General features: G+C 40.8%; 1 protein-coding gene across 4 annotated transcripts in view; it reads left to right on the forward strand.

Annotated features, from left to right (window-relative positions):
- Positions 1 to 22,311, forward strand: part of LOC308611012 (UDP-N-acetylglucosamine--peptide N-acetylglucosaminyltransferase 110 kDa subunit-like) — a 98,371-nt gene that overhangs the window by 23,037 nt on the left and 53,023 nt on the right. For 2 of the 4 annotated variants that reach the window (XR_014014744.1, XM_081259962.1), the window contains exons 2-4: positions 6,214 to 6,305; positions 12,396 to 12,507; positions 16,515 to 16,626. The gene's annotated coding sequence lies outside the window, so the exon portion shown is untranslated. Of the gene's footprint in view, positions 1 to 6,213; positions 6,306 to 12,395; positions 12,508 to 16,514; positions 16,627 to 18,450; positions 18,502 to 22,311 lie in introns of those variants that run through there. The other 2 variants (XM_081259963.1, XM_081259964.1) reach the window with 2 other exon arrangements.

The raw sequence follows: 22,311 nt of genomic DNA on the forward strand, positions 1-22,311 counted from the left end.
TTTGCATTTTTAAATGGTTGGGGGAAAAAAATCAAAAGAAGAAGAATATTTTGTGATACATAAAAACTATATGAAACCCGAATTTCAGTGTCCGTAATAAAGTCTTACTGGAACACAGCTGTGCTCATTCATTTACGTCTGTGCCTGCTTTCACGTCACAACAGCAGAGTCCTTGGCGTCAGAGACCATAAAGCGGAGGATGTTTACTGATAGGCCCTTGAGAGAAAAGGTTTGCCAACCTCCGAGTTATACGAGTAGCCTGAGCTGCGGACAGTGACTTTGACCTGAGCTCGTGAGAGCCTCTTTTGAGTTCAGTGTTGCATGGCCTCTACAAACCCCACCAGATCCCAGCCCAGGGTGCAGCCCAGGGTGAGGTAGGGAGAGAATGGGTTAATTAGATGGGTTAATGAGAGGAATCCTTCTTGAAGGAGGTGGGAAGGGATGAGATGAGAGAACACAACAGTCTGGTTCAAATGCTGGTTTCGCCACTTAGAGCAGTGGGAGCTTGAGCCAGTGTCTTACCTTCTCTGAGCAGCAGTTCCCATATTTTATAATGTGAATAATTATCCTCTCAAATATACAGTGACATGGTGAACACCGAATGAGCTAATGCATGCAACAATGCCTGGGGTGTGGTAGGCACTCAACAGATATTCACTACTATTACTATGTGTGGATGGAGTACACCAGTGGAAGAGTTGGCTTTGGGGAGGAAAAAGCCATCTCAGTGCATCCCATGGAATAGTGTAAAAAAGTAGACATTGGAGAGACACAGACCTGGGTTCAATTCTGCCTCCGCTAGTGTACGCATCACTGTTGTATGACCCTAGGAAAGTTGATTAACTTCTCTGAGCCTCAGTACCCCACCCCCAGCTACCCCTCCTTTATGTAACTCAGATGTCAAGTGGGACCTTCCTACTCTTTGATTTAGGAAACATTTCCTTATGGAACCACCTGCCACCATCTCAAGTAAAACCCATGGGACTCCTGTTTCACCCTGTGCCAACAAGGCCATTCAGAAAATTCTCTTTCAACAAGCATTTCACGAATTGAGTAAATTTACTGGAGATTTGAAGAGCTATACTTCTGAGCGTGGGATCATATTGTGCCCCACACAGTCTTTTTCTAAACCTCCTCCCCTCCTCTTGCTTCTACCTCCCTTCTTTCTGAGTGAAGAGGCCACAGTACACACACCCCTTTCTCCACCCATTTCCCTGTACCAGCTGCTAAAAGGATAAATTTCCTCTAACCCCTAACAAGCAAAATAGGCATAATTATGACTACCTCACGAAGTGTTTGTGGGACTTAAATGAGGTAATGTGTCTGCCAGCTCCTGGCATGCAAAAGGCATCCCCTCCCCTCTTGATTCTTACTTTGCGATTTGAAGGAACAAAGAGAGAAGCTGAGAGATATTTTGACATAGGGGCGAGGGTTGATAAAGCAGCCAGGAAGGTCATCTCCTTGACCATCACCCTCCAGTGAAGTAGAAGAGATTATTTGCCTGGAGAAACTGGGAGAGGTGGAGGGACTCAGGGCGGAAGCCAGACAAGTCTGGTTTTTCTTGGAGTCCATCCAAAAGGGTTTAGTTACTAAAACAGCAGTTCCTTTACATAAATCCTTCAGGTTCTTGAAAAATATTATTAACTCACTCCTGCATCATAAATAATCCTAATTTTATTAATTTTGCCTCTCAGGCCAAGGCACAGCTCCTGCATGGCCCCCTCTCCTGAGCATACAGCTGAAGGGGCAAGGTCCCCAGGCAGAGGGCAGTACCTGAGCCCTGGGCTGAATGGTGTTACGCGGGCTGCAGTTTAAACTGGCATTCCCTGATGTTTTCCAAGCCCTTTCAGAGTGGGCTCTTCTTAGTAATCTTTCCTTAGGTGTAGGACTCAGAATGGGTGGTTTATTGGCAAGGTTCTGCATGCAGAGGCATGGTAATTCTGTTACTTGTCTACTTGGACTTGTTTGATGTCCTGTTTGCATTAGTATTCTTTTTCTTTTAACCTCAGAATTATTATTATTATTTTATTATTATTATTTTTTTACTCCTTCCAAAAGAGCTGATAGATGGCTCTCTTCTATTTTGCTTTGGGCCAAGGATGCTTCTACCCAATGTTGTGAAAACAAATGGTCCTGATTAGTCAATGCCAAGTTGTATCCTCTACCCTAAGAGGCCCTTGCTCTCCTCTCTAACTGCCCCCACCCACCTCCCTCCCTCTCTCTCTTTCTCTCTCTCTTTTTCTTTTTAAACTGAGATTTCTCATAGTTTTCTTTCCAAAACAAAGTTGAAGGGTTAGCAACACCTGTCTCTTTATATGGTGTTGTTTGGGGCTTAAGAAAAAAAAAAAAGACCTAGGAGTTTAGGAAACAAGTGTTCAGTTCCTGTTAGTCCACTGTGTGTCTTCTGAAAGAGGCTTTATTAAATGTTTTGGTTTTATGACTTACTGTTTTCCCCAAATGTAAAAATAATTTGTGTTTGTGTGTAAAACGTGGAGACACCAAAAAATATAAAGAAACGTAAATAAAAACCATGTACTGAGTTCTTCCCCTGTCGGAAACTCCACTGTTAACATATTTTTTTTAAATTTATTTTTGGCTGCATTGGATCTTCATTGCTGCACACGGGCTTTCTTTAGTTGTGGTGAGCGAGGGCTACTCTTCGTTGTGGTGCATGGGCTTCTCACTGCAGTGGCTTCTCTTGTTGCAGGGCACGGGCTCTAGGCACGCAGGCTTCAGTAGTTGTGGCACTCGGGCTCTAGAGAACAGGCTCAGTAGTTGTGGCACATGGGTTTAGTTGCTCCGCAGCATGTGGGATCCTCCCGGACCAGGGCTCGAACCTGTATCTCCTGCATTGGCACACGGATTCCTAACCACTGCGCCACCAGGGAAGCCCTGTTAACATCTTGATGCATTTCCCTAGACTTTTTTCTCTGCAAATGGGCGTACATAGTTACCAAATGAGATCCTATTGTGCACACAGTTTTTTGGTTTTTAATTTAATTTAATTTAATTTAATTTTATTTTATTTATTTTTTAACATTTTCATTGGAGTATAATTGCTTTACAATGGTATGTTACTTTCTGCTAACAAAGTGAATCAGCTATACATATACATACATCCCCATATCTCCTCTCTCTTGCATCTCCCTCCCACCCCTCTACGTGGTCACAAAGCACGGAGCTGATCTCCCTGTACTATGCGGCTGCTTCCCACTAGCTATCTATTTTACATTTGGTATTGTATATATGTTCATGCCACTCTCTCACTTTGTCCCAGCTTACCCTTCCCCCTCCCCATGTCCTCAAGTCCATTCTCTAGTAGGTCTGCGTCTTTATTCCTGTCCTGCCCCTAGGTTCTTCAGAACCTTTTTTTTTTTTTTTAGATTCCATATATATGTGTTAGCATATGGTATTTGGTTTTCTCTTTCTGACTTACTTCACTCTGTATGACAGTCTCTAGGTCCACCCACCTCACTACAAATAACTCAATTTCATTTCTTTTTATGGCTGAGTAATATTCCATTGCATATATGTGCCACATCTTCTTTATCCATTCATCTATTTATGGACGCTTAGGTTGCTTCCATGTCCTGGCTATTGTAAATAGAGCTGCAATGAACATTGTGGTACAAGACTCTTTTTGAATTATGGTTTTCTCTGGATATATGCCCAGTAGTGGGATTGCTGGGTCGTGTGGTAGTTCTATTTTTAGTTTTTTGAGGAACCTCCATACTGTTCTCCATAGTGGCTGTATCAATTTACATTCCCACCAACAGTGCAAGAGGGTTCCCTTTTCTCCACACCCTCTCCAGCATTTATTGTTTCTAGATTTTTTGATGATGGCCATTTTGACTGGAGTGAGGTGATACCTCATTGTAGTTTTGATTTGCATTTCTCTAATGATTAGTGATGTTGAGCATCCTTTCATGTGTTTGTTGGCAAACTATATATCTTCAGTGGAGACATGTCTGTTTAGGTCTTCTGCCCATTTTTGGATTGGGTTGTTTGTTTTATTGATATTGAGCTGCATGAGCTGCTTGTATATTTTGGAGATTAATCCTTTGTCAGTTGCTTAATTTGCAAATATTTTCTCCCATTCTGATGTTTGTCTTTTTTGTCTTGTTTATGGTTTCCTTTGCTGTGCAAAAGCTTTTAAATTTCATTAGGTCCCATTTGTTTATTTTTGTTTTTATTTCCATTTCTCTAGGAGGTGGGTCAAAGAGGATCTTGCTGTGATTTATGTCATAGTCTTCTGCCTATGTTTTCCTCTAAGAGTTTGATAGTGTCTGGCCTTACATTTAGGTCTTTAATCCATTTTGAGTTTATTTTTGTGTATGGTGTTAGGGAGTGTTCTAATTTCATTCTTTTACATGTAGCTGTCCAGTTTTCCCAGCACCACTTATTGAAGAGGCTGTCTTTTCTGCATTGTATATTCTTGCCTCCTTTATCAAAGATAAGGTGACATATGTGTGTGGGTTTATCTCTGGGCTTTCTATCCTGTTCCGTTGATCTATATTTCTGCTTTTGTTCCAGTACCATACTGTCTTGATTACTGTAGCTTTGTAGTATAGTCTGAAGCCAGGGAGCCTGATTTCTCCAGGTCCATTTTTCTTTCTCAAGATCACTTTGGCTATTCGGGGTTTTTTGTGTTTCCATACAAATTGGTGCACACGGTTTTGAGGCCTGCTTTTCTGCTTAACATTTATTTCATGAGCATTTTCTCAGCCTAAAAATTCATCAAAAGCACCCCTCTTAATGGCTATGTAGTACTTGTAGTATTTGCTGTCCCTAACCTAATCATTCTCAGATTGTTCCACATGTAGCCTGTGTCCAGTTTTCCACCATATAAATAATGCTGCAGTGAGCTTCTTTGTACTTTGTCCTTGTGTATCTGTAAATTCCCATAGAAAGTATTCCTAGAAGTAGGATTACTGGCAAAATAGAATCCTGGAACTTCACATTAGTCTTTACTGACTTCAGTCAGCCCAAGGTGTTACCCCTTGGATCACATAACAAATTTTTTAGTAACTAAAATAGCAAAAGGGTGGACTTCCCTGGTGGCGTAGTGGTTAAGAATCCGCCTGCCAATGCAGGGGACACGGGTTCGAGCCCTGGTCCTGGAAGATCCCACATGCCGCAGAGCAACTAAGCCCGTGCACCACAAATACTGAGCCTGTGCTTCAGAGCCAGTGAGACACAACCACTGAGACCGCATGCCACAACTACCGAAGCCTGTGCACCTAGAGCCTGTGCTCCACAACAAGAGAAGCCTCCATGTTGAGAGCCCACGCACCACAATGAAGAGTAGCCCCCGCTCGCCGCAACTAGAGAAAGCCCGCGCTCAGCAACGAAGACCCAGCGCAGCCATAAATAAATAAATAAATTAATTAATTAATTAATTAATTAATTAATTAAAAAAAATAAAATAAAATAAATAAAATAGCAAAAGGCCTAGCTGATGTTTGCATATTGCTGGTTTCACGGTATGCAGCTTGGAGACAATATAATATAATGATTTTGTGTCATAATTATGATTTGGAGATATTCCAAGGTGATAATAGTAATAGCTAACATTTACTTGGTGGTTAATACGTGCTAGACTGTGTTTTGAGTGTTTTACAGGTACTAACTCATTTAGTCTCACCACAAGTCTAAGAAGTAATTAGTATTATTATCCCCATTTTATAGTTGGGAAAGCTGAGGCAACAGAGGGGTCAAACTACAAGGTAAGTAGCTGAGCCAAGATTCAAACCCACGCATTTTGGCTGGGAGTCCATTTCCTTAAAGCACTTGATGACCCTGCCTGGAAGTAACCAAGTGGGTAAGATTCTTCACCCCCGACATGCCACAGCTGCAGTGGAGCGGGAAGGGGGATGGTGAATCCACTGCTCACTGCCGAGCTGCAGCCCTCCTTCCCCCAGCTCTCATTGCCCCCTTCCCTAGCTGTGCACCCGCCTGGGTAAGGACAGGAGAGAAAGCAAGCTGCAAAAAGCACCCAGTTCTGTATCTGAAGGGGAAGAGGAGCACATATCAAGGTGGTCTCAGGAAGCTGCTTATTCAGGAAGGGAGGGAAGAAATAAATGCAAAAACACTGCTTCAGGGTCTTGGTTGTTTTGTTTTGTTTTCATTCTTGGTTTTCACAATCATTAGAGCATTAGACTTGCCTAATTAGAAGCAATGTTTCCCTTACGTTTTTCACCAATTTCATTTCAGGGTGTTCCTGGCTCATCTGTTGATGCAGTGCCAGAAGTGAGCTGCAGAACAGGAGTTACTGGAGATGACAGTGACCATGAGTCCCGAAGGAGGTAACTAATCATTTTTGGTCCTGTCCACTGCTGAGCGCCTTGGTTACAAATGACCTCTAGACAAGTGTTCAACCTGGATGGTTCTAAAGGCATCTTGTTGGAGAGAGCACTGCATGGGACCGGAGTTCTGATTAATGGCCATTTTCTTTTGTCCCGCCTCCTTGTGTTTCCTTAAAATAATACTGGTGTTACAAAAGACTACACAGGGTGTTTCTGTTTAGGTAAAGTCGACTGGTGCCGGGGTGAAACAAAACATAACACAACCACTGCAGCAAAACACAAACACAGAGCAAATCCGTCCTGCTTCACCTCCCCCTGGCCAGGTTCCACATAAGGAAACCCAGCCAGAGGATTTCCCTCGGTTCGCAATGGCTCAGGACAGAAATGTATAAAACTTTGAACAGCTCCAGCAGTGACCCAGGGAAGAAATGAATCACAGAACCTTTCAGGGATGTGGCCAGCCTAGAAATCCTCCCACGGGTGTAGGTCTCTGCAGTGGGGGACCTGGAACAGCCAGAAATATACCTTCAGTGTTTGCTCTGCCTGGATCTGACACATAGAGGCATTCAACCAATGTATGCTTAATTGCAGTGGGTTCTGTTGGAGTGAATGGAATAGTAAAAGGCAGAAGTAGAGATGCTTTTTCCTTTGATTTTGAAATAGTCTAAGAGCACTGATAATAATAGTAGTAATGATAATAATAGTTAACATTGTTTCCTGTGGGCCAGGCCCTGTTCCAAGCAATCTCTCCTTCCCTCAGGGGCAACCTCTATCCTTATTTATAACCCCATAGGTTAGTTGGCAAAGGGAGATGTTTAATAGGGGGGAAATTATCAAAGTTCATCAAGAGTCCTCAGTTTCCCTGACTGCCTCTGTGATCTCTAATTGGCCCAGTTGCTCAGAGGCCCTAACAGCTAAAAGGTAGTAAAGTAAGGAGTCAAGTTCACATTACAAATTGGGCCTCAAAAAATAAAAATGAAATAAAAAAGGTTCATTATTGAGTTCAGCCTCCTTGAGGTCACATCAACCTGATCCACTTCCTTTGTTGTAGAGATCCAGAAGCACCCTTTCAGATCTTGAGGATGGGATGGGAGTGGGGAGGAGGTTGTATCCACCTACCTAAGCAGGTTTGTAAACAAACGACAAGCAAATTAAAGGGGAGTCCATGGTAGAGTTTTATGTACAGCTAAAAACATCCAAAATGCCTTCTAATACTCAAGAATTATATAAGGTCTATTGTTATGTGTAGAAGCCTCTGAGCCCCCCTTCTAAGAATTCTCCCAGGAGGTTGGGGATTGGGAGTAGCAGCCATGTTGGTGACATGTGGTCCTTCCCCGTGTTGACTGAGGGGACTGGAAGCAGACACCGGACTCAAGGCCAGCCAATTGGATCCTCTCTCCCAGGAATTTAACACTGCAATGAAAGGATGCTGGTTAGCGTGGGCTGGTCTCTTAAACCAAGGACATACAACTCAAGAGCTGTGTTAGTGCACCATAGGCAGCAGAAGCACAGAACACCTGACTGCAGGGAGAAGGAAGCAGATGTGCAGGGAGACAGATGAGGGCCCTGAAGTAAGATACTGGAGAAGAGGACAGAAGGAGAAAAAGAGACAGCACTGGAGCAAAGTAGCTGATTGGCCTCTGCTGGTTTTCTAATTTAGTTCCTATTCAAACCGCCCTGAGACCCAGCTGTGCCTCTTCTTCTGGGGTGCCGTTGGCTACTCTTGAACCTTTATCCTATAACCTCTACTCTTTTGATAATGCTAACTTGAGGGGCTTCTGTTACGTGCTGTTCCAGCTACAATGGCTGTGTAACAAAAACCACCCCAAAATTGAGTGGCTTAAAATAAGAACACTTATTTTGCTTAAAAATCTGCACTCTGAGCAAGGCTTAGCATGGACAGCTTGTTTCCACTACAACTTGGTTTCAGCTGGGGTAGTTTGAAGGCCAGGAGCTGAAATTGTCTAAACTCTTACGTATGCCTGGCCTGGGAAGACTCAAGCAGCTGGGGATTGGAAGAGCTGGAGCTATGTGGAAATCTCTCTGTCCATCTATGGTTTCTTTATCATGGTGGCTTCAAGGTAGATGGATTTTCCCCTGGAGGCTCAGGGCTCCAAAGGTACAGTTCTCAGGGAGAGAGGGCCAGGTGGAAGCCATATCACCTTTTATGACCTAGCTTCCAAAGTCATGAGGTGTTATTTCCACTTCATCCTATTTGTGGAGGAAGTTACAAAGATCCACCCAGGCTCAAAGGGCCACTGCCTCTCAATGCAGGAATGTTACCATCACATTGTGAGAAGAACATGTGATGTATATTAATGTGGACATCTTTAGAAAATAGAATCAGTCATACTTGTAAACAAAAGAACCTTGATTAACATACGGAATAATCCCAAAAGCTCAAAAAGGTATCAGAGTTCCCATAAGATTATCAGTGTTATGATGGAAAATATCCTGGTTTCTGCATACAGTGAGAATTCTTTCTTTTTCTTCTGAATTAGTGAACATTGAATTTATCCATAGATGGTCTCACTGGGTTCTGCCCAGGAAACAGTATTTTAAAGTTGACTTGTCTCCCTGATTCTGGAACCATCTTGTCCTTAATTTTGCCATAGAATTAGATGTGGATTAAGTTCAAATCCCTTGTTGTTTGTAGCAAAAAGTTTCTCGTCATCTTATTTTCAAATGTCATTTGCAAGCATATCCTTTCTTGCTTGGTGAATGAGCTTTTTTCTCCAACTGTACTCTACTCATACTTTTAATAAATAATCAGGTTTTCAGGGTGCAAAATACTCGAGAGCTGTAAAGTAGGCACTGCTGAAAGATGTGTTAACTCCTTCGGGCCTCCAAGGTGCTATTTCAAATGTTACTGCTTCATATCCCATAATAGAAGCTTGAACCTTATCGATGGCCTTTCTTTGTGTGTGTAGAGGGTGAAGGCTAGGAAAGGAAGAGTTGGTGACCTGGAACGGGGAGCTGAATTAACTCTTTCAGCAAGGCTTAAAAGAAAAGATTTTAGTCTTTTATAAACTCTAAAAGATACTGAAGCTTCCAGAATAAATCAGTACCTAAGATAGTGTTATTAGATGCAATAATTACTGGAATGATAAAATCCTTGTTGATGCTAACTGAAAATAGGTATGTTCTATACTTACTTTATAACAGCATTTCCAGTACTGTCCTAGAATGAAGTTAACTATAAAAATATGCACATTCTGACTACATATAGAAAACTTCAAATTGTCATCTTTTTATTATCAATAAAGTTTACTCAGGTTTGTACAAAATTCTTCAATTTATGGGTTCAGCCTGTTGTTTGATATGTGGAATAAAAAGATAAGACCATTGATGGCAAGTTTTCAAAATTCTACCTATAATAAGTGAATATGCATGAATATAGGGCCAGCCTGAATAATAGGTATATTTTGGATTTTGTACAACTAGTGGTCTGGTAAATATTTAGCAACCAGCTTATCCGAGGCTGGGAGTAGGAGGGTCTTGACTTACAGCATTTGCCGATTTCTGTGATGTAAATATTTCCACCATAGCTGATTTCATGCTCCTAACATGGCATCACCGAATGCAGAATTGGGAGGAGACATGTTCAGTTGGCTCTTCTGAGCTGTATGAGCCAGTCCTGCACACCACTGATTACAATTATGGGAAAGCCAGTTGGATGACTCCTGGATAAACCTTGTTATAATACTACGGGGATAATAAGAACTTACTGTATAGCACAGGGAACTCTACTCAATACTCTGTAATGACCTATATGGGAAAAGAATCTAAAAAGTGGATATATATCTGTGTATAACTGATTCACTTTGCTGTACAGCAGAAACTAACAACATTGTAAATCAACTATACTCCAATGAAAATTAATTTTAAAAAATACTAGGGGGAGGGGCTTCCCTGGTGGCGCAGTGGTTAAGTATCCTCCTGCCAATGCAGGGGACATGTGTTCGAGCCCAGGTCCAAGAAGATCCCACATGCTGCGGAGCAGCTAAGCCTGTGCGCCACAACTACTGAGCCTGTGCTCTAGAGCCCACGGGCCCCAACTGCTGAAGCCCGTGTGCCTAGAGCCCATGCTCCGCAATAAGAGAAGCCACTGTTATGAGAAGCCCACGCACCACAACGAAGAGTAGCCCCCACTCACCACAACTAGAGAAAGCCTATGCGTAGCAACGAAGACCCAATGCAGTCAAAAATAAAATAAATAAATAAATTAAAAAAAACCTAGGGGGAATAAAAGACAAATTTCAGGTGGCAAGATCTGCAGCAGAGACATTTAATGCCCATCGACTCTCCATTTACTCCCCCACATTTCTCACTGACCAGTGGCCTGGGGACAGAGATGGAAGCATTTAAAAGTTGGTATGCAACCAGCAGCCCTCTCTTTCCTTGCCACCGCACCACTCCAATAAAGGAGGTCACATGTTACCAGTGGTGCAGATACAAGATGGGAGAACCTGTATCAACATGGTTCCATGAATGTCTGTGTGGAGCTCAACCCCTTTACACCAACACTGGATGTGTACCATGCTTCAGTGAGCGATGCCCAGCAAGCCATCCCATACAGAATGGCTTAAGACAACAATTTATTGTTTTATCTCCCATTTCTGTGTGTTGGTTAGGCTCCACTGGGCATTTCTTCTGCTCTTCTCACTTAGGGTCTCATGTGGTTGTAGTCAAAATGGTGGCTGGGGCTGGAGACCTTGGAAAGTTTGACTGGGATTGAACTGAGGATGGCCTCTTTGCTGAGGTCTGGCACCTAAGTGCTCCTCCACGTGGAGTCTCATTCTCCAGCCGTCTGCGCGTGGCCTCTCTTTGGCAGTGGCAGTGGCAGTCAGACTTCCTATATCATGAGTGACTTCAAATGCAGAGGCTGTCAAGATTTCCTAAGGCTTCTGCTCCATTTTCTTGGTTAAAGTGAGTCATGGGATCAGCACAGAGACAGACTGGGAGGTGACTAGACAAGGGTGTGACTACCAGGAGGTAAGAGTCACTGGGAGCCCTCTTTGGAGCCTAGCTACCACATACCACAAGTAAGAATTAAGCCTTTGTTATGTTAAGCCACTTAGATTTCAGGGTTAATTTGTTCCCTTGGCAAAACCTAATCTGACTGGTCCAGAAATTGGTACTGTATTAGTGAAGATAAGATAGATGGTGCTGCAAAAATAAACCCCTAAATCTTAGCAGCTTAACACATGGGCCTCTGGGCGACTTATGGCTCTCTAGGACTGTTGCCTTCCAATGATGACTCAGGGGTCTCGGTTACCAAAGTGATGACTCAGGCCACTTGCATTTTGTTGGTGCACCATCTGGAACATGTGGCTCCCAGCTCACCTGGGTAGGAGGAAAGAGGACAAGGGGAACTCATGGCTCTTAAGTACCTATTAGCCAGAACTAGTCATATGCCTCTTGCCCCAACTATAAGGAGGCTGGAAAATTTGGGGGAGCACATGGATATTTGATGATTAATAAATATCTCTGTCATGAAGTTATATGGAGCTCTTCGCCTCTTTCGTTTTTCCTCCCTTCTCACCTCACCCTCTATAAAAATTTTAAGAAAAAGAGAGAGTTGGGGGCAGGAGAGGGAGATAGGAAGGAAGGAAACAGCAAGGAAGGGAGGGAAAGAAGGAAGCAGGGAGGGAGGGGTGGAAGGAAGGAAGAACACCGGAAAGAATTTATAGGATGCAAATACAACGACTAAACTATTAACAGAACTATTAACAAGTACTGCTAAACAAAATCTATTAAAAAATAATAGCAAAGGCTTTCACTGTGTTTTTAGCTTTTTTTTTCCTTTTAATCAGCAATGATAAGGAAACTAAACCAGATTAAGTGCTATCTTATTGGAGATACAAAGGCAAACAAAGGGAAAGAAGTGATTGAAGAGCACTTCAGAAAGCTCAGTACATTCAAATCAGCAGGGCCTGATTACTCACATCCAACGGTGCTTAAGGAATTGGCAACTGTAGTTGCAGGACCACCAGCCTTTATTTTAGAAAAGGAAGGTTGGACAGGAGAAGGTCCTGACAAGTAGAATCTGCAGATGGAGTATCGTTGTTTTTTTTTTTTTTTCAACAGAGAAAAGCACAACTGTAGTAATTATAGACTCTTCAGCTTATCTTGGATACCTGGGAAGATACAAGAACAAATCATCAAACAATCAATTTGCAACCATCTAAAAGAGCATAAGGTACTGGGTAGTAATCAACATGATTTTGTGAAGTACAAATTATGCCAGACCAATTTAATTTTACCAAGAGAGGATGATGAGCCTGATGCAAGAGGGGAAAGCAGTACCTACAGTTGAACTTCAGTAAGGTTTTTTTGTTTGTTTTCTTTTCTTTTTTTATCCATCCCCTGACATTTTCAGCATCAACTCTCCAAGAGGATGCTACCTAGATCAACAATTGGGTGGGCACGACTCTGGATGAGGCACTCAGCGTGATAAAAACAAAGATTCTGCTCTAGGTTGACATACTTATTAGTAATAGTTATTGTTATTTTAATCAGTTGATGTGGACAAAGAAGATGACAGAGGTAAAGAAGATGTTGAGATAAAAATAACATTCTCTACTACAGAGGGGAAGTATGAGAGAAAAGAGGAGATATAAAAACCAATCTAAGAAATCCAGCAGCTAAATAATATGGGATCCAGGAAAGGAGAACAGAGAAAATGGCAAAAGGGAAATTTCTAGAGAAATTATATAAGAAAATTTCCCAGGAAAGGACATACATGTTTACATTAAAAGAGCCCACTGAGGGCTTCCCTGGTGGTGCAGTGGTTGAGAGTCTGCCTGCCGATGCAGGGGACGCGGGATCGTGCCCCGGTCCGGGAAGATCCCACATGCCGCAGAGCGGCTGGGCCCGTGAGCCATGGCCACTGAGCCTGCGCGTCCGGAACCGGTGCTCCGCAACGGGAGAGGCCACAGCAGTGAGAGGCCCATGTACCACAAAAAAAAAAAAAAAAAAAACAAAAAAAAAACAAACCCACTGAGGGCCAAGTACAGTAGATGGGGAAAATAAGCCACTTGGATACAACACTGTAAAAATTTAAAACTCTAAGAATAAATAAAATTTGTAAAAGTTTCCAGAGGGAAAAATTAGGCCACCTACAGAGGAATGAAAATTGAGCAGCCAAATTCTCATTAACCTCTCTGGCTGCTAGAAGATAATAGAGTGGTCCTTTCAATTCTGGGGGAAATTGAATTTAAAAATAATTTCTATATTCAGCCAGCCTATCATTCAAAGAGTAGAATATAGGCATTTCACATAAACCAGCACTTGGAAAGTTTACTTCCCAGACTCCTTTCTTAAGAAGTTACTTGAATATGTATTCCAGCAGAATGAGGATATTATCCAAGAAAGAAGAAGGCGAGGGTCCTAATATTGGAAACAGAAGTAGAGTATAATACAAAGTCTTCCAGTTTAGAGCAGGAGAATGAAGAGTTCCAAAGGTAAGGACTCTTGGGCAGGAGAGAACTCCTTGCAGCTCATGGTGTGATTGAGGGAACACAAAATAAAAAGAAACAAAAAACAGAAAAGACTTGAGTGTTATGATAAAGTATATATTTAGACAATAAAAATGACAGGCAATTAAGAACTCCAGAAAAAAACAAAAAGCTAACTGAGAATGTTATGGTCCAATTTTGAAGAAGAAGAATATGTAGGATTTTCAATAATATATAGACTGTTAGAGAAAAACTAGTACATGGTGTTAAAACATTATCCTTTGAGTAGGTGAGGAGTTATGACAGTGCCCTCCTAGAAAAGGAAGTGGCAATCCTAACATTCTCCTTAGCTTGGCAGTGCACGATGTTGATGTAGTCTTAATAATGTAAGTACTTTGGCTTTAAACTCTTGCAGTCAATGGACAGAGTAAGGAAGATCTTGGCTATGTTGCAGAAAAAAGAGGCAAACATTAATCTTCATAATATGAAAGTATAGCTGACCGAAGGTGGGAAGTGCAAAATGAAGGAAATACGAAGAGAAGAATAGTGTCACTGACACCCTCAACTTCTATAATGAGAAGTCAAGATACTCAGGTTTTCAGAATGAGAAATTGAGGCATGACATAATATTTAAAGTTACAAGGGTAACCACAACAAAACTTAAAAATAATGATATAACTACCCCAAACTGGGAAGAGTTGGGAGGAAGAAGAAGATAACATAAATGAGCTAAATGCTTATCTTTTGTAACTGGAGGCCATCCATAACCAAGAAATTGAAAAGAGGAATCACATATTCAAAGAATGTATAATTCATGAGTGATTTTTCATAGGCATACGTTGAAGGTCGTGGGCACAATCTCAGAGCACAGGTATCAACAATCTCTATAGCTTAAGGACACATTATGGTGTTGATGATCTTGCAGCCATGACATTTTTTCCCATTCCATTAGCCATGTCCTGTTATAAGATTATACTTGCAAACTTAAAGCCCTATCTGCTTTAATGCTTTTTAAGTTTTTCTCAGAATTATCTCTAACATTTCACAGAGTACTCTCTCCAAAATTAATAGCATGGTATATGGCCATGTGGCCTCTTTATGGTATTTTATTATATCTAATTTCTGTTCCCCAAGAGTATATTCTCAGAATTAGGGTTTTGCCTCCACTGGATGAAAGCTTAGATGACCTTGTTATAGGAGAAAAACTATTTTAATATTATAACTCTAAAAATTAAAATAATACAAAAGTCACTTGAATCACTTCTAGATGTTCCTGTGCATTTAAATAACAGCATGTTAACAAGCTCCTGTTAAATGATGGCAGATGCAAGTAGAACTCTGCTGTAACTTCATAATTGAGGTCCAAAAAATTCAGTCGTGTAATGTGTGGGACCCACTTAGTGCAGAGTTCATGAAATGACCAATGTGAACTGGCTCCAGGAGGACAGGAGCCAGTCACCAAACTCGGCATATCCAAATTTCCATTATCAAAGAGTGTGTAATTACAAGCTCCACAGTATTTCTGATTACTGGCTAGAGTGGCATGCCACATAGCCACACACGTAAACTCAGTTGCCATACACACTGCCTACTAGCTTTAAATTATGCAATTCTTTTTTTTTTTTTTTTTTTTTTTTTTGTGGTACACGGGCCTCTCACTGTTGTGGCCTCTCCCATTGCGGAGCACAGGCTCCGGACGAGCAGGCTCAGTGGACATGGCTCACGGGCCCAGCTGCTCCGCGGCATGTGGGATCTTCCTGGACTGGGGCATGAACCCTTGTCCCCTGCATCGGCAGGTGGACTCTCAACCACTGTGCCACCAGGGAAGCCCTAAATTATGCAATTCTTTATTACTCTTGGCAAGAGTTAAACTATTTCAAATTTCACAGAAATTGGTACTTACCTAATAGGGCAATTACACTATTTCAAATATTCATTATTCTAATTTCTCTACAACATGAGTATATTGTAAAAGAGCGGTATTTACTTTTTAAAATTAGGGCAAATCAGGGGGGTGTTTGCAACCAGAAGAGCTAAAAGCAAAAATCTTTAAAACAGTGTTCACAAGAGGTGGAATTAGGGTTGGGTAGGGATCATCATAAGCTTCTCTGTATCATTTCTTGTACACTGTTTAACTTACTGTAAGGTGTATTTACTACTCTAACACAGTAAGTATTATATTATAGTAATTAGTTTCATAAAAACAGTAACGGTTGCTGCTCTTAATGTTTCTCAGTGACTGGTCCCTGCAATACTTGTTAAAAATGCAGAATCCCTGGTTCCAAACACAGTCCCAGTGAATATGACCCCCTCTACAGGGGCCCAGGAATCTGCATTGGAACCAGTGGTTTAGACCCAGATCTTACTAAAGGCTCACTTGTATGTCTTCTTCAAGCATATTTCAGGATTGAACTTCTTGTGAAACCATCACATGCTGCATTGCCTTCTGTGGTGTTTACCATATCCCAGCATCCTTCCTTCCATTTCTGTACCACTAAAATGAAGAAAAAAAACCAAAACGACCTCACTGTCTCTCTCTTTTGGTGTATGATATTATCTAGGGGAACAGCAGTTCTTTTCAAGGTCCTTTAAGCTGTGCAACCTCTTGAACATGGAACAGCTAAGAAAATCTCAGTTTTAAAATTCATGACAATGACTGGTTTCTTAATTATGTAAGGAGAAAGATTTTGAGACTGTCTTTATATCTTATTTTGGTGCTAATCATTTTTTCTCATTCCCATGACTGCAGGAATATTGATCTCAGTGTTACTTTGACCATTAATGAATTTTGATGGCAATAAGCAGAGACGCACACCTCCAGCCTCCTGGGAGCTTAATCTTCTGCTACAGCGTTTGCATTTGTAAGTCAGCACCTGTGTGATCCATATTCTAACTATTTGTTATTCTCCTTTAATTACATATCGGTGGTGGTCCATCTGTAGCCTGAGAGCAACCAACTGGAGACTCAAAGAAATTATTAAAGTGTTAACTTTAAACTAGAAGGCCAAAAGGAAACATATTGGGTTTGTTCCTACCCATTCCAGAATGATGTTTCAGGAACGATTATTCCCTCTCTTGTCAAGGAAACTTGGGTCTAAAAAGTTAGTACAGAAATTTTACCTTCAGAGAAGTTCTCACCTTAAATATTTCCTGTATCACCAGTATTTCTGTTAGCATCAGCTTTACCTCATCTGTCAAATACCATTTTGTTTGGCAGGTGATACATTTTAAATCCTGTACTTCCTACTTGGTCCTGATCAGTCACTCAAGTCGGGGTTTAGGGAATTGTAGATGGTCAAGTCAGTCCCCGAAAACTTTTCCTTTTAGCATTTTGGCAACTTTTTATTTTGACATAATTTCAAATATCTATAAAAGTTTCAAGAATTGTACAAGAAATCCCCTTTACTGAGATTCATATTTATATCTTGCCCCATTTACTACCTCTCTTTCTATGAATCTGTCTATATTGCACACTCTCTTTCTTTCCTGACCCATTTGAGAGTAAGTTGAAGACGTTGTACCCCTTTACCCTGAAATATTTTGTTATTTTCCTAAGAATAACATTCTTTTTAATAACCATGGTTTTATCAAAATCAGGTATTTTAATGATATAAACCACAGTCCAAATTTAAATTCAGATTTTCTCAATTGTCCCAATGATGTCCCAATAATTAGTTGTAAGCTGATTTATTCCCCAGACCAGGAGATGTAATCCAGGATTGTGCATTGTACTGAGTTGTAATATCTGCTTTGTTTCCTTTAATCTGGAAAAGTTTCTGAGCCTTTGTCTTAACTTGACATCTTTTAAAGAGGGCAGATCAATACTCCATTTTTTTTGCTTTGTCTTTCTTTTTTTGGGGGGTGGGGGGAAGACTCTTCATTCTGGGTTTGACTAGGATGTCCTCATGTTTAGACTTGGGTTATGTATTTTTGGTGGAGATACCATTGAGGTGAGGTCCTGTCCTTGTCAGTGTACCATATCAGGGGTACCCAGTGTCCATTTGTGATGTTAACTTTGATCACTTGGTTCAGGTGCTTACTCCACTGTAAAGTTATAGCTTTTCTCTTTGTAAATTACAAGTGTTTTGTGGGGAAATCTTTTGAGACTGTGTCAATATCCTGTTTATAAAATTTTTTCTGACTACTTTGCACTGATTGATGATGCTCTAACTCCATCATTCCTTCTAGATTTATTAGTTGGCATTTTGCTGTAAGGAAGAGCTTTCCTTCTCTCCATTTACTTTTTTTGCTTATTTAAGTCTGAACTCATGGATTCTTAGGTTATTCAGTGGGTTATAATCTATTTCTGTCCTTTTTAATTTTGATGCTTAAATGTTCTCAAATTTGGCCAGTGACAGCCCCTTCAATCTGTTTGTCTTTTTGACATGTTTCCATGATGCTTTGAAGCACTACCTTAGTTTCTGTAGCAACTGGCTCATCTTGTATTCCCTCTGCCCCCTCCCTGGACTTAACCATTTCTCCAATGAGCCCCCAGGTGAATTTTTTTTTTTTTTTTTTTTTTTTTTTGCGGTACGTGGGCCTCTCACCGCTGTGGCCTCTCCCGTTGCGGAGCACAGGCCCCGGACGCACAGGCTCAGTGGCCATGGCTCACAGGCCTAGCCTCTCCGTGGCATGTGGGATCCTCCCGGACCGGGGCATGAACCCGCTTCCCCTGCATCGGCAGGCAGACTCTCAACCACTGCGCCACCAGGGAAGCCCCCCGCAGGTGAATTTTGGTAAGATAATCAAATTTATCTTTTGTGCCTGCCCCTCCCTTTTTCTCTTACCTTTCAGTAACCTGTCCCATGAGTCCCTACTGTAACTGTGATTTTCAGTATCTCTAGTTAGAGAGGAAATTCTGATAAATTCATTCACCTTAAAATTGTTTAGGAATGATTGCATTACCCTTCTTAGAAATGTTTGCATTTTAAAAAAGGAAACCAGTTAGAAAGCAATGCTCAGTTAAACAACAATATTAATCACAGAATGTTACTGGTGAAGGAGACTTTAGATCACAGGGTCACAGACTCAGCCCCCCTCAGCCCCCTAAGAGTTAGCGTGAATGTGTGTGTGAAAAGCCCAGTGATGTCAGCAACAGAGTGGTACAGACTGGGCTAAACTGGAGGGTGCGAGCCCACCTAATGATATTTAAATTAAAATAAATAAATAAACACTGGGCAGACAAAGCAAAATTATTTTATTATCCTTCTTTAGCAGAGGGTGGTCTATTAATGACTTTTGTGTTAAAGTAAAACTAAACTAATGGTTTTAACACTGTGCTTGGGGGAGCCACCAAGATGCTTTATGGAACTTTCCTGGGGGTTCTGGATATTCTGTGGACAGATCCACTCTCGACCTCCCAATCCTCTTCAGCCAGAGTCGCTTCCTTGTTATCAGTTTGATGTGACAGGTACTGTGGGAGTCTTGTTTGAAGGAAGGGATCTGTGGATTTTAAAACAAGTTCAACAAACACTGATGTAGTCCAGCCACCTAACCTTGCAGATTCTTGCAGATAAGCAGACTGAGGCCATCCTGGGATAACCAGTATTGCCGTGATCGTTACTGGCAGAGTTAAGCCTAAAACCCAGGTCTTCTGATGCTTGGTCCAAACTTTCTTCCCTACATAAAGTTGCTTCATCTAATGGTGGAAAATCAGGTGCTAGTGGCGAAGGTTATCCTAATGTCGTATCAGGTACACAATAGGCCGTCTCTAAGTAAAGATGTCCCTGGTTGATACACAGCCTTTCATGCTCTGAAGACAAATACCCGTCCTGATTCTAGAGCTCTATAAATTGAGCATGTAAGTGAATATTTAGGTAGAAAAATCAGGTCATCAAACACTTTAGTCACTGGTTAGCATGTTAAAATGATACTTTCATCCATAAGGAGGTATGATTTCTAATAAATACATCAGATAATTTTTTCAAGTATATTCTTAATACTCCTGGAAGATTTTTGCTAATTGATAGACTATCAAAGACTATTTCCTTTTCCATTCTTAAGAAATCATCTTTTACTATGATAAAGTTTTTCATTTCTTCAGTTAAAATGTATATGCTTAAAAGAAAAATGGTAAGATCTAGTATAAATCACTACATAGACATCATAAATCATTTGAAAGAGGACTGTTTTCATCAATGTAGGGTTCTACTCAAACCTGTAGTTCTATTACAGTATAATATTTAACAGCTGGCAAACTCTTGCCTAAGTACTTTACTTTTTAAATTTTTAACCTTTATCTCTGCAAAACTTAAAACTGGAGTAATTTCTGAATGCTCTCACAAGCCAGTTCAAAATTCCTGCATCTCTTTCGTTTCTCACATGAAACGGAGCTTTGTCTTCAATTGTCTAGTTTATTTTTCTTGATAGAAATAATATTTCTCCAAGGTTTTAAGAGGAAAAAATAGTATTAACATATAAGTTGAATGTTAACACTTCTGATTGCTTCTAACATCCTGATATGATTAAAAGAGGACAGAGAGGCCGGGAAAATCCTTACAAACTAGATTTAAAATATTGCTCATTTAAACATCTCAGATCAAATGTAGTTCTGTTCAAGTATAACTCACTACTGGTAAATGCTAAATTGTTCTTGAAGCAAGCATTACTTCAACTTTTGTGGATTATTTTCTTAAATTTTAGACTTTACCATTCACTCCTTTCACTTTTTATTGTCATTTTTTTGCTCATTTTGTAAGAAGGGAGTTTTGGGTTTTATTTTTTTATTTTTTTTATTTTTTTTTTCTTTTTGTGGTATGCGGGCCTCTCACTGTTGTGGCCTCTCCCGTTGCGGAGCACAGGCTCCGGATGCGCAGGCCCAGCGGCCACGGCTCACGGGCCCAGCCGCTCCGCGGCATATGGGATCCTCCCAGACCGGGGCACGAACCCGTATCCCCTGCATCGGCAGGCGGACTCTCAACCACTGCACCACCAGGGAGGCCCATGGGTTTTATTTTTTTAAAGGAAATACTAAACGTAATGAATGAAACACATGTTATTACTGAGCCTAAAATGAATTGCATTAGCATTAGTATCTTTTATCTAATAAATTATAGTGCATATATATGCTTACCTATTAAAAAAAATTTAACTTGTGGATACCTATATTCTAATTAGTGTTCTTTTTTTTCTATCAAATAATTTATCACTGGATTTGTCACTTTACTAAGCCAGTTTCTTATTGAACATGTGAGTTTTCTTCTCTTTTTATTAATTTCATCATCATAAGACTATATGCATAATTATTCTGTTTCATCAAGAAACAGTTTTAAATGCTCACAGCGTTCATGGATGTATCCAGTTGTTTGTTATTCTTTCTCTCCTTTCTCTTCCTTTTTCTACCTTGAAGTTACCTTTTAGCCATAAGAGGCAGGTTATAGGCAATAGACTTTGTCTGTAAAATATAATGCCTACTTCACGGGGCTATTGGGAGAACTAAATACAATAATGGAAGCTCCTAGCACAGTGCATGACATCAGTATTTACTTTTACATTTTGGTCCTTTAAGGAATTGTACTTCCACAAGTTTGACAAGTTCTCAAAACTGCTGTTCTGGGCAAAACTTCACTTTCAGTAAAATGAAAGCCTGTGAGTAACTAAGTATGGCTCTTTATAGGGGTTACATTGAAATGTAATAGGTAGATTTAGAGTTTTGCCAAAGATGGGAGCAAGACAGCTTAGTGTGAAGGGAGGAGCCTTGGTCATGGGACAGCTACTACCCCCTCAGTCACTGACTCACCGGGTGACCTTAGCCACTTTGCTTTTGGGCTTCAGTTTCTTCAGCTGTTATTAGGATGTGGACGGTCTCCAGGGTGCTTTTGGTTCTAAAACCTGGTAATTCTACAAATGCAGCACTTTTAAAAAATGGATTTATCCTTGTGGTGAAAAAATTCCTGGAAGATATATACCATCACATTCATGCTGGGGGTGCCCAGGTGATGGCAGGAGGGATGGCCTTCTTTCTTCCCCCCTCTCTCCCTCTTTTCTTCCCTCCCCATCTCTTTCCCTTCTTTCCTTCCTTCCTTCCCTGACTTGTTTCTTCTTTCAGCAGTTATTTATAGCACCTTCCATGAGCCAGGCACTACGGAGTGAGCAAGAAGTTCAGCTTGGTGAACTTCAGTGAGCTCATCTTCCATGAGCCAGGCAAGAGTGAACAAGAATGTTTCAGTCCAGCATTCATGAAGCTAATAGTCTTTTTATCTATTTCTTTTTTTTCCCCTAAAAAATGTCAAACATATAGAGAACCAGAAGGAACAGTAACTTGAACATCTATATCTCCTAGATTTACCAACTGTTAACATCTTTTATTCTCTGTGTGTGTGTGTGTGTATACACCCATATGTATATATATACACACCCATATGTATATATATATATGTGTATACACACACACACGTTTTTCTGAACCATTTAAAAGTGCAGACACCATGTTTCGCCTCTAAGTACCTGAACGTACATCTCCAAGAATCAGTACACTCTCACAAGTAACCATAATACCATTATCACACCTAACTTAGGTGACCCACCCCCAAATTAGCACCAATCCT

The sequence above is a fragment of the Mesoplodon bidens genome (genome assembly GCF_964165515.1).
Source record: "Mesoplodon bidens genome assembly, contig: HAP1_SCAFFOLD_49, whole genome shotgun sequence".
NCBI lineage: Eukaryota > Metazoa > Chordata > Mammalia > Artiodactyla > Ziphiidae > Mesoplodon > Mesoplodon bidens.